The sequence below is a fragment of the Triticum urartu genome, chromosome 7A (assembly GCF_056163025.1).
Source record: "Triticum urartu cultivar PI428250 chromosome 7A, HENAU_Tu73, whole genome shotgun sequence".
NCBI lineage: Eukaryota > Viridiplantae > Streptophyta > Magnoliopsida > Poales > Poaceae > Triticum > Triticum urartu.
This window is the reverse complement of record NC_141879.1, coordinates 240,015,353-240,027,650: the sequence shown is the minus strand read 5'-3', so window position 1 is coordinate 240,027,650 and position 12,298 is coordinate 240,015,353. Positions and strand designations below refer to the sequence as shown.

General features: G+C 42.7%; 1 long non-coding RNA gene across 4 annotated transcripts; it reads left to right on the top strand.

The window, feature by feature from the left end:
• The first annotated feature begins 5,171 nt into the window (after window positions 1-5,171).
• LOC125519894 (uncharacterized) lies at window positions 5,172-9,277 on the top strand. 4 transcript variants are annotated; one of them, XR_007288369.2, is made up of 6 exons: window positions 5,180-5,757; window positions 5,853-5,927; window positions 6,958-7,078; window positions 7,168-7,384; window positions 7,985-8,064; window positions 8,966-9,273. It is a non-coding gene; the product is annotated as an uncharacterized LOC125519894 (long non-coding RNA). The 4 variants fall into 4 exon arrangements; XR_007288367.2 differs by having other exon boundaries at window positions 5,172-5,757; window positions 7,168-8,064; window positions 8,966-9,277; XR_007288366.2 differs by having other exon boundaries at window positions 5,182-5,757; window positions 7,985-9,276.
• The last annotated feature ends 3,021 nt before the right edge of the window (window positions 9,278-12,298 follow it).

Here is a 12,298-nt window from a genome sequence, read left to right as displayed (position 1 = left end):
GCCCTTACTCAATTACTTCTGTTACAGATATGTGTCAAAGAAAACCTTGTGTGGTTTGTCCTGCTCCTGCGGCACTGTGGTCCACCCCAGCTCAGCTGCTCCAACGATGGAAGGGTTCACCACAGCAGGGATCCGCTCTCCAGACTGTCTTTCGCCGCCTCAGATTTTCTTCCCCGCCGCCGGCAGCCACGGCAACTGCATTACCATCATCAACTGAGCAGATGACCTTGAGGACTACACGGGTCCGCAAGAGAGGTCACACATGCTACATTATCGTCGTGTTCACCTATTAGACTTCGAGTCAGGTCCAAACTAATGATAAAACTTGAGTTTTAAAATGGTTGTGGGGTACATATTGGGGCAGCAATCAGTACTATCTATGTACTATCTGGTTAATCTCCAGTGTCTACTATGAGTTTCACGTTGGGTGCAAACAAACATTAAAGGAGCCATTATCTGTATTTTCTAACTAAAGCTATTATCTGCCTGCTATCATTGATTTTGGGTCTATCCACAGTTTGCTACCATCACTCTGGATTTGTGCATGCACTCCTTACATAATCTTACTATGTTTTATTCCTATGCATGCCAGTTATTATACACAATGGAACTGATCATGTAGAGCAAAAGAGACGAGCCTTGCGTGGCAATAAAATTTCATGCAGACGTCATTCCATGGTGGGCGCAAAGACAGCCCCCTCCACCCATTTTGGATCGTAATCAAGAGGAAGATAACTGTTCTGAGGGGGATTCAGAAGGAGAATACCACTCCTATTTACCCCATGAGGTCTTCACTCTAACATGGCATGCTGATGTTGGTAATATCATGCATATGGTGCCTTGCATTGCTTACTATATACATTAAAGATGTCATCTGCTTAGTTTAGACATGCTTTGTGTCAATGCCATCTGTTTAGTTTCTTTATCGTATATGTGAATCATGCAATGCCATCTTGTCTAGCCAGGCATCATATATGTGAACTTTGCAATGCCACCCTAGTTAGCCAGTCATATTATATGTGAATTATATCATGCCATCATTTTTTTATTATGTGTTAAATTTGTCAACAATTTTAGTACATTCAATTACTCTTCATGTGCATCAGCCATTCGGCACGGTCATGGAAAAATCTGGAGTGGAAACAAGGTCTTCAGAGCAGACAATGCTATCTGATGAAGCGCATGTCTTGCTGGTTACCGGTAGCTCCTCAGAGGAGGATTCAGAGACAGATGACCAATCATATCCCCCCCGAGGTGCATGCCCTAACTTGGCAGGGTTATGTTGCTCATATCGTGCGTATGGTATCTTGCATTGCTATGTCATTTGCTTAGTTTAGACATGCTTTGTGTGAATGCCACCTGTTTAGTGTCTAATTACCATATATGTGAATTATGCAATGCCATCTTGTTGCAAGACATTATATATGTGAATTATGCAATGTTATCTTGTTGCAAGACATTATGTATGTGAATTATGCAATGCCATGCTGTTTAGGCAAGCGTCATATATGTGAATTATATCATGCCATCCTTTTTTTGTATTTCTCATTGCTTTTGTCGACAATGTTTGTATATTCAACTACTCTTCATGTGCATCAGCCATTTGAATTGGTGATGGAGAAATCTGGAGTGAAAACAAGGTCTTCAGAGCAGACAATGCTACCTGCGGAAGCACATATCTTGCTGGTTACAGATAGCTCTTCAGAGGCAGATGACCTGTCGTATTATCCCCCTGAGGTGTCTGCTCAAACTTGGCAGGGTTATATTACTCATATAATGCATATGTTGTATTGCAATGCTTAGTTTTTACATCATATACACAATATTAAATGCCATCTCCTTTGTTGACACATCATATATGCGATTGCCCTCTGCTCACTTCCTTAGTATATAAATCATATATTTGAATTATGTCATGCCATGATGTTTACATAGACAGCATGTATCTGAATTATGGCATGCCAACCCATTTTCTAAAGACATAATATAGTTATATCATCTCATCCTGTTTACATAGTCATCATATTTTAAATTATGTCATTCTATCCGTGAATTATATCATGCCATCATGTTTCCATCGACGACATGTTTGTGATTTATGGCATGCCAACCACTTTAATAGACACATCGTATAGTTATATCATGTCATCCTGTTTATATAGTCATCATATTTTGAAGTATGTCATTCTATCCTGTTTAGTTAGCCATCATACATGTGAAATTGTGTCATGCTATCCTGTTTAATTAGCCATCATATATGTGAAATTATGTCCTGCTATTCTGTTTGCTTAGACAACATAAATGTGAATTATTTCATGCCCTATTTTCTTCCCTACTATCCATTGCACCTGTCTATCTTACAATGTATGTACATTCAATTACATTTCTTGTTTATCAGCCATTTCAATTGGAGGGAGTGATGGCAGTATCTGTGGGAGTAAAAACATGGTCTTCAAAAAAGATCGTGCTACCTGTCGATGCAGATAGAACCACGGTTGTACTTGCCCAAGAACCAGCCCCACCACACATAACCCACACTCATGCAGATTGTACCCCTACCCAATTGGACAAAGAACCAGCTACACCCCTTCTAACCCCAACCCCAGCAGATAGATACCCAGTTCCCGTTGACACAGCACCGTCTCCACCATAGAGCACCCAAACACGAGCAGTTAGTAAGGCAACTGCAGTGCCCAAATCACGAGGACCACCACTCCGAACCCGAAGTCAACGCTTAAAGCAGAAGAAGAATTGTTCTCAGGTCAGGTTCCGTAGCTATGGTTCATACTACTTTGCTCTTGCATCACTGTATTTACTGATAACAACTAATTTTAAATTTGAAGGATGCAATTGAAACTCCAATGGCGCAACAGGTATGTTTTAAACCTGTTTCGTCAACGTGTTTGGCTGTTTGCTATTGTAACTTGCTCTATGTTGATTTCAGTTTCAATTGAATAAACAGTTATGTTCTCATGCCATGCACATTACATGTGTTATTATTGTTGTGTAGTTTCCCACACTTATATTCTGTCTATGCTGCTTTGTTCTAAATAGATATGATTCGAACTGTATCTATCTTGATTTGGCAACATAAACTAGAATGATATAGCCCATACAGTGACCATACTACATAGATATATGTTTGTTTCATGTTGTTATCCTGTCCACCTTACTACTGAACTGGTTTACCAAAATGAGTTTCATATACTACTTTGTAAACCTGAGATGTGTTTGTTTCTTTCTCTTTTAGAACACGGATAAAATATTGGAGAAGAGTACCCTGGTATGCAATGGTAAAGGAAGTAATGCAGATAAGGTTCAAGATAGTGAGACATCCCTATTGGTCTCCAAGAAAGTTGATAAAAACTATATTGAAGACACTGAGACAACCCCAAAGTCCTGTCTTGATGTAGTGTTCGAGTTACTAGCTACCACTGCTGGCACCAGCTCTTTGAACTCGTTGCCTGAATCAGTTCGGCTTCTTGAGTCTCAACTTTAAGTTGAAAGACATCGATCAGATGTTATGCGATAGGAAGCCGAAGGACCGAGGAAGTCCCTGCAGAATTCAGATGCATACTTTCTGGTGCAACAACAAGCGCTGGAGGACTTAAGCGCCAAACAAGAGAAAGTTAATAAGCTTGCTAAGCATCTTGCCAGCATTATGGGTACCCAGGATATTGTTTCTTGAGCTCTTCTGAAGTGGTTTTAGTTTTGGACTTGTTTTGCTGCGGCGTTTATATGCTGATGTGTTCCCTATATTTGCACTGGTGGCGAACTTTGATGCCCAATGGATGTAATATGTGTAATAGCCATGATAGCCTAGTGTAAGTTGCTTGCTTATTTATTTCCTTGTTGTCTTGTTTATTTGTTTGCTTGTAGTCAGTGCAGTTCTTTTTCTGTGGTTTGCTAGTGGCTGCAATAATCTATTTTTTAAAACTAGGCCACAATAACCATGGGCTAATATTTACTGTAGTTACACTAGGCCTCCTTCGGGCCATAGAAACAGTGGGCCTTCTACGGGCCGTATAAATAGTGGGCCTTCTACGGGCCGTAGAAACAATGGGCCTTCTACGGGTCGTATCATCAATGGGCCTTATACGGGCCGTATGATCGATTGGCCAAACATGGGCCAAACAGACCGCATTCTGGATGTAAACGGGCTAGAGTTGGAATCGTCCGTTCATGAGCCGACCATAACGGGCCATCGTTAATAGGCCGTATTTGATGACGCTATGAAAACGGCCCAACGTATTAATGGACCACAAGCGGGCCGACTGTAACCACGGGCTGAATTTGGCCCACAAGCAGAAAATGACAGTAACGGGTCGTAAGTAAACGAATGCTGGAAAATAGCCCAAGAATAAATGGGCTCTGAGAAGGCTGAAAGATAACATGGGCTGGAATCGGCCCAACGGAATAACGGGCCGTTAATGGGTATAAAGTGATACACTGTTCTTTAAGGGTCAGTTTCACCATGGGCCGTTAATGGGTGTAAAGTGATACACTGTTCATTACGGGCCAGTTTCACCACGAGCCGTTAATAGGCCAAGAGTTACATAGGGCCTCATATGGGCCGAAAGACGTCATGGGCCATAGATGGGCCAGAAGTGAAAACGAGCTGGAATCATATTGGATGGCTCAGATGACGTTACTGGGCCTAATTGAAATAGGGCGTAACGGGCCTTGGGTTAGCGGGTTGTAACTGGGCTATATGCGAACATGCCGTTAACAGGCTTTCCATGGGCCGGCCCGCCACCTTTTGACCAAGTCAAACGGGCCGGCCTTTTCACAGGAATGAGCCTCTGTTGGGCCGTGCCACGTGTCGACGTATCATAGGCGCCTTCTGTCCAATGACACTACACCACGACACCACAACAGCGACATGCATCTGTTGGCATAGCTGTACATTAGCGACACATTATCTATCCGAAAGAACGCCAACACACCAATTGTCAACATTGTTTAGTTGATAGACACTCTATCCGTTGGTAGTTCACAAACATTTCCCTATATAAAATGTGTTGGCATATGTACCTTTTGCGGATAGATTATGTGTCGGCGATGCTCCTCAACGGAAAAAGTGTCGGTGTTTCTCACATCCAGCCCACCAGTTTCCATGTGTGGGCCATGACCCAAGTATTGAGAGGCTACAGCCAAGCGTGCGAGCGGCCCAAATCCTAGATATTTTCCAAGTCACCGCGCTCCTCTGAACACAAGCACGCTATCTCACCCTGGCCACACACAAACCTAAACCTAAATCGCACACCAGCCGCCGCCACCCTTCCTCTCCGTCGATTCGGTCATGCCGCTGCACGTCCCACCATCGCCCGCGGGGGCCTGCGCCACCCGAAGCTCCCGTCCATCTCGCAGTGCAGCTCCACCACCAGCAGCCTGAGGTGAAGCCCCGTTGTCAGCTCATCTCGCGACCGACGCCGCGTCTGCCGATTCGGTCGCGCCGCTGCGCCTCTACCGCCAGCGGCGCCACGCGGCCACCCGAAGCTCTTGCCCAGCCCGCGGTGCATCCCGACGTGTCGCCCTGGCGATGGACGACCCGCCCATCGATTTGCGCTGGTGCTTCTCCGACTGCCATTAGTCCCCCCCAAAGGATCCTTATACCCCGTGCTTCCATCCACAACCAAGGAGCCGCACAAACCCCTGCATCCCGAGGTGCCAGCCAGCCGTCCCTCTTCCACCTCCGGTGATGGCTCCCCTATTCCCCCTTGTCCTGCCCTCCTTTGAATCCAACCGTTGCATCCTGTATGTATTCTTTTATGTGATTCCTCATGATTGTGTGATATTTCCCATGAGATCTTCCTGGTTTAGCATTGAACTGAATAATATCATCCCTGCAGCGTCTTCAATTGAATCTATTTACAGAGGGAAAACTCCACAAGAGGCTTCTGAAGCTTGGTCAACACCTACATGAGGTCAGAATTGTAACAGACTGAACTTATTATCATGTTTTCATGGCACAGTCTCTATATTGATAGGAACAGACTTAACTTATTGATTGACCTTGACCTATTTGTGCAGATGGTCATCTTAATTATTCCATCATTACCCTTAGTTTTGAATGAAACATATTGTTTACCATTAGCTTGTAGTTCTAAATTTTTTTACACTTGGACCTTAGCTCATGTTGCAAATTTAAAATAATTACAGTACAAACATCTGAAACTAAAACGATACATTTTTTGTGTTGTAGCCAAATATATTTTCCTACAACAGTTTGGCTTATCTTTGTTGTTTGCTTATTTTGAATTTCCCTGACATGACCAACCTATAACTCATATGTGCCGCTGGATAAGGCCATGTCTCTCGTGTGTGGTGCTTGGCTGATTTGTACATGGATACTATTAAAGAATGGTACAAACATACTCCCTCCGTCCCTAGTGTCAGAAAACGTCTTACATTATGGGACGAAAGGAGTATATCGTAGGCGATTGTGATCAACCTCTAACTTTCTACGAAGGCAACCCGTTATACTTATTTAATTCGCCTAGTCATGATGTGGCAACGATTCATGCTCTTCTCTGCCAAGGTGCCCATGGTGTGTCTTATTTGAATTATACTGCATGACATTCATCCTCATCTCGTCCTCCATGTGCGTCGCTGTCTCCATGCTCCACCCCTTCATGATCTAGCAGGGTCACTGGATCTGTTGCTAATGTGGCTATTGGCGAGCTCCTTTCCTCCAAGCACGAGGCTGCTGAGGGAGGGGCCAATGTTACCTTCTTTTTTTTTGTCCTGCTGCATGTCCATCAACCTGCCCACAGAATCATGAACCGTATAAGCTCCAAACTCTGCCAACTAATTTGCACAACAATGTAATTAATGGTACACCAATTAAATGTTTTTTTGCACTACTTGTATTGATGCTACTTCTCTTTTAGAATTTTAGTCACGTGCTTCTATCTATCTATATATCAACTAATGGATTCAACTCTCATCCCCCAGGATTATGAAAGGTTGATCCAAGCCAGCTTCAGAAGGAGCTCAAGGCATACAGGAAGACTTAGGACGAGGGGATGAACACACTTTTGAACACTACCTCCATTTCTGTGCAGTTTCTCTCAAGGTCACCTTAACCAATACCATTCTGAAAATCATGCTGCATATATTCGCTTCTCGTCAATTCACAAAATGAAACAAAACACGAACTTACAGATGCAAGCTGAAATGCTGGTGATCAAGAAGAACAGTCCTGTGAATGGCATCATCAAGCTCATCGAACAGCATCACATCACAAACCATGTCATGGGAACATCTTCCTTCTCACCGTGTGTCCAGATCAAATACAGCTTCATAACAAGGATTCATCTATAAACATGCACATCAAAATTGCCCGCAGACTTCTATATATATATACATACTGATTTTTTAGGTAGGAGGTCCTATTCTTTAAGGATCCATTTGATCCACTTGTTCATTGTGAATACTGATTTGTGCACCAAACTTCAGTCATGCCTTGTTCCAACTGAGGCATCCCTGCACTATGCATATACGTGATTTTGTTTTACTGCTAGCAATGTGTCCCATTTATTTTATACTTCTTAGATGTTCGCCTTAAACTGGTGCACATAATTTTCACTAGTCTAGTCAGTATAAACGACATGTTTGACAACTACATTTCATTCTTTTTTGATAGAAGCTGGTATATGCCAAGTTGCCAACCTATTTTACCTTGTTCACTATGTGACTTCTTTTGTATAACCTATCTGTCTGAATACCATTTGCACAAATCTCTCTGCATGAACTTGCTATGCTAGGTTGTCTTAGTACCATGTGTTTCTTAATGACATTTGAAGTGCAGGTTACATCTGATCTCTAATGCATTTGCATTGTAATATTGTTACGTAATCAATTTTGAAGGTGATCTTAGTATTGGGCAATTTCTTATAGTTCAATCTTTACTGGTGTTACAAATTTAGAATAATTGTAGTATAGACATCTGAAACTAAAAAGACTCATTGGTTATATACAGGCACTAAGATGTGATAAATCATGATGGCACACTATCAACTTATATAAGTTCCTTGAGGGTAAAAGCATGTAATGAACAAGGTACTAGCTTTCTATCCATTCTTTTCTTTATTCCGGCGTGAACTATGTTGTCCTCCCTGAAATGGTGAAAAATGTCTATATAACCATGTTATGCATGATTTTGCTATGTGTGTAACATTTCAAGGGCAACTTCTTAGCTCAACTGATGGCTGGATGTCCTTTATTACAAGCGTGCATGCTCTAACCATTTGTTCTTTCTTGTCGTGATGGAAGATGTAACACCATTTACTTGCTAGGTCACTTTCTTACATTTTCTAAACAGAATCATTCGAGTTTCAATGCTAAATCAGATTTGCTTACTAAAGGATATCAATAATTATGCTAGGTCTATGAATAGTTTAGTGGCTTGTAGATGAACTGAGCGCATGTAGTAATTAAATGGACTATAGATGAACTCAGAGCACATAGTTAATGGCTGGCATGATTTTATTATAATTTTTGTGAAGATCATCCTAGCAATTACTCACACTAGACAATGCCTAACTAGAGTGCATCTATTGAACCAAGATGCATGTGCAACCATATGGTCTTCGAAATGGCTTTTTTTTACCAAGTGCATTTCCTTCTTTCACACATATGACTGGTGGTACATGTACAAGTGCATATCTGATTATTTGATGGTTGAGGACCTTCAAATACAAATTTGTAAAGTTACAAGAAGAACCTTATTTGTTATGCCTTGGAACAGATCTGAGTCAATGAGTGCATAATTTTTCTATTAAGGCATGTGATAAACTAGTTGCTAGCCTGACTTTTGTTGGTACTTTGTTAAGGATATCTTCTGTAACCAAATTATTTGTAGTACATCTTCTATTTTTAGATCTTTGGGATCAAAGGCAACTCACAAATTTGAACAAATTCTCATTTCTAATATTGCTCAAACATGTAAGTTCTTTTGAAGTGAAATGGCTCATCCAGAGGTTGATACAAGATGTTTTGATGGTCGGTTTTGTTCACAACATGTTTGACACATTTTGTGGATATGGAAGTTGATGTCAGCTCGGTGATCGAAGAGATTTGGTCTCTTCCTTAATATTTTGTAGTAGTCAAGTGATCGAACAATTGGGTCTCTTAGGAGCCTGGCCATCATATTTTGTAATAGGCCATGTCTTGTATGTCAACTTATTTACTTATTGGTTGTAGCTGACTTGAGTGTAGCAAACTACTGAATCTTGTATATATGCTTGAATGAATGTATTAATCAATGGTATGTTCTGATGAATCAAAGAGTATGTTTTGTTTGTATATGTATTGCACACTGAACATAAATTGAATATTATGAATGTCATTTCATGTTAAAATATGGTGCATTTGCATTTGTGCTGAAACGTAGAATGCTGGTAGCAAATGTGTCGGCAAAACTATTGAGCGTCGCACTATCTGTCGGTGGAGCACGCTAATAGATGAACTGTCGGCATAGCAATGGGTGTCATAGTATCTGTTGGCATAGCACACTGTCAGATGATTTCTCGGCATATCACTGTCTGTCGGCGTACAAATGTCTGTCGGCGTAGACCTCACCAAGCCAGTCATAGTATGTGTCGGCAAAGATTTATTTTTCAGGAAATACCTTTCCCTACAGGACTATAGGCGACAACTCCTTTATGTCGGTAAAAGTCTTTGCCGACACTAAATGTGTCGCCTTAGGTGACATATACCGACACATTGTTTGATGCTGTTGAGTGTCGTGGTGTAGTGTGAGCGGATGACATCTGTCCCAGCGATGAGCCGACACGTGTTTCCTCCAGCCAATGATGATTTTACACGTGGAAAATCCCCTTTGGTCGGGGTTGTTAACGGGTTATCGGATCCAAAACCCGACCCGATAGCTTAACGGCGTTCCGTTACGGTGGGTGTCACGTGTCGGTCACCCTTGGCGAAAGCACTTCTGTGACGCGCGATTTATCGTCATGGAAGTGGACACTTCCGTGATGATAATTTTGGTAATGTCATGGAACACTTCTAGGACAGCACATGTATGACTATCTTGATTCTGTCATAAAATCGTCATGGATGTACATGCATGACAGAAAACACGACCTACTGTGACAAACACGTATCATCACGGAAGTGTATTTTTTTGTAGTGGAACCCACCATGGAGCGATGTCTGAATGACATTGTATTGCCGCGTAAAACTCTTCTCTTTTTCTCTACATGTTGAACATGACTGTGTACAATATATGACATGCATACGAAAAAATATAGTGAGATTATGTAAGGAGAGCATGTAGAAATCTAAAGTGTTGGTAACAACCAGTGGATGGATCCAAAAATAATGATAGCAGGATGATGATAGCTTTAATTTAATAAAAAGATAGATGATGATTGCTTTATTATTTGTTTCCCACCCAAGATGAACAATATAGGCATACCCTAGGTGAACCAGATAATAGACATAGATACTATTCATTGCTGCCTCGATATGTGCCCCACAAGTAATTTTAAACCTCAAGTTTGAACATTAATTTGGACCTGACTTGGATTCTAAGAGGTGAGCATGATGATAAAGTAGCAAGTAATATTAAGCAATGCATAACATAAGCAGAAACAAAAGAGTGTGACCTCTCTTGTCGGCCCATGTACTCCTCATGTTCATCTGCTGAGTCGATGATGGTGATGCCGTTGCAGTGGGTGTTGGCGGCAGGGAAGGAGATCTGAGGCGGCAAAAGATGGTCAGGAGTTGTGATATCTGGTTTGGTGGATGCTTCTGTCGATGGAGCAGCTCAAGTGAGGTGGAGGACATCGCGGCAGGAGCAGGACAAACCACACAAAGTTTTCTTCGGCACCTACCTGTAACTAAAGTAATTATGTAAGGATTCCTTTGACTTGCAGGATTCTAAAAACATAGGGATAGGAAAAACACTGGAATAGGATAGGAATGCACGTGGGAAACAGAGCATTTGTAAACACAGGATTTATGTCAACTTGTGTGTTTGGTTCACAGGAATTGGAAGAGCAGAGGAATGCAAAGAAACATGGCCAAATTAACGTGAAACCATGTGAAAGCGTGTACAATTAGAATGTTATTCTTCCACTAACGCACTGGTAGTAGAGAGGCACTTCACATGTAGTTTAGGCCGCTCGAGTACTAGTAGTAGAGAAACAGTGATCTAAATCATCAGGCGATCGATGGGGAACACAGTAGCAGATAGCAACCGGAGCAACAGCGCCTGGAGGAGCAGTGTGAACTAGAGCCAGAGCAGCAACTCGTGTAGCTGCAGCAGTCCATGTACCAGCATCAGCAGCACAGGCAAGAGTAAGAGCAGAGCAGCAGCATGAGCGAGGGGGAGAGCAGAGCAGTAGCGCTGAGCGAGCGAGAGCCGGAGCAGGAGCAGCGGCAGCGAGCGAACGAGAGCTTGAGCAGCAGCAACAGATTCGGCTGGTATGAACGCCGCCGCTGAAGGGGCATCACACTGGGAAGAGCCGCCGTCAGATGTCGCCCGTGGCGCCGGCTTCGAGGTAGCCGCATCATGGGGGTGCGGGATGGAGCACCGTCGGTGCCGGGAGGTAGAGTTAAGGAGAAGGTGTGATGCGGTGAGTGTACAACCTCTTTGGTGGCGCCGAGTAGGCCTCGGCTTTGTCCAAGGAGTCGGTGAGGATGTTGCGGTTCCGGTGGAGCAGGTTAAGGCGGCGTTGTGGGGAGGGAGCAGCCGTGATAGACGAGGCGATTGTCGGAGCAGCTCCTTGGAGGTGGAGTACGGGGCTGCTGAACCGGCAGGACGACGAGATCCTCATCCCGGGAGGTGGATGAGGAACGTCGAGCTATTGCAGTGGACGATGTTGATGTCTACTAGACAACCTTCTTCTTGTAGCCGTTGTCGGGCCTCCAAGTGTAGAGGTTTGTACGACAGTAGCAAATTTCCCTCAAGTGGATGACCTAAGTTTTATCAATCCGTGGGAGGCGTAGGATGAAGATGGTCTCTCTCAAACAGCCCTGTAACCAAATAGCAAAGAGTCTCTTGTGTACCCAACACACCCAATACAATGGTAAATTGTATAGGTGCACTAGTTCGGCAAAGAGATGGTGATACAAGTGCAATATGGATGGTAGGTAAAGGTTTTTGTAATCTGAAAATATAAAAACAACAAGGTAACTAATGATAAAAGTGAGCACAAAAGGTATTGCAATGCTTCGAAACAAGGCCTAGGGTTCATACTTTCACTAGTGCAAGTTCTCTCAACAATAATAACATAATTGGATCATATAACAATCCCTCAACATGCAACAAAGA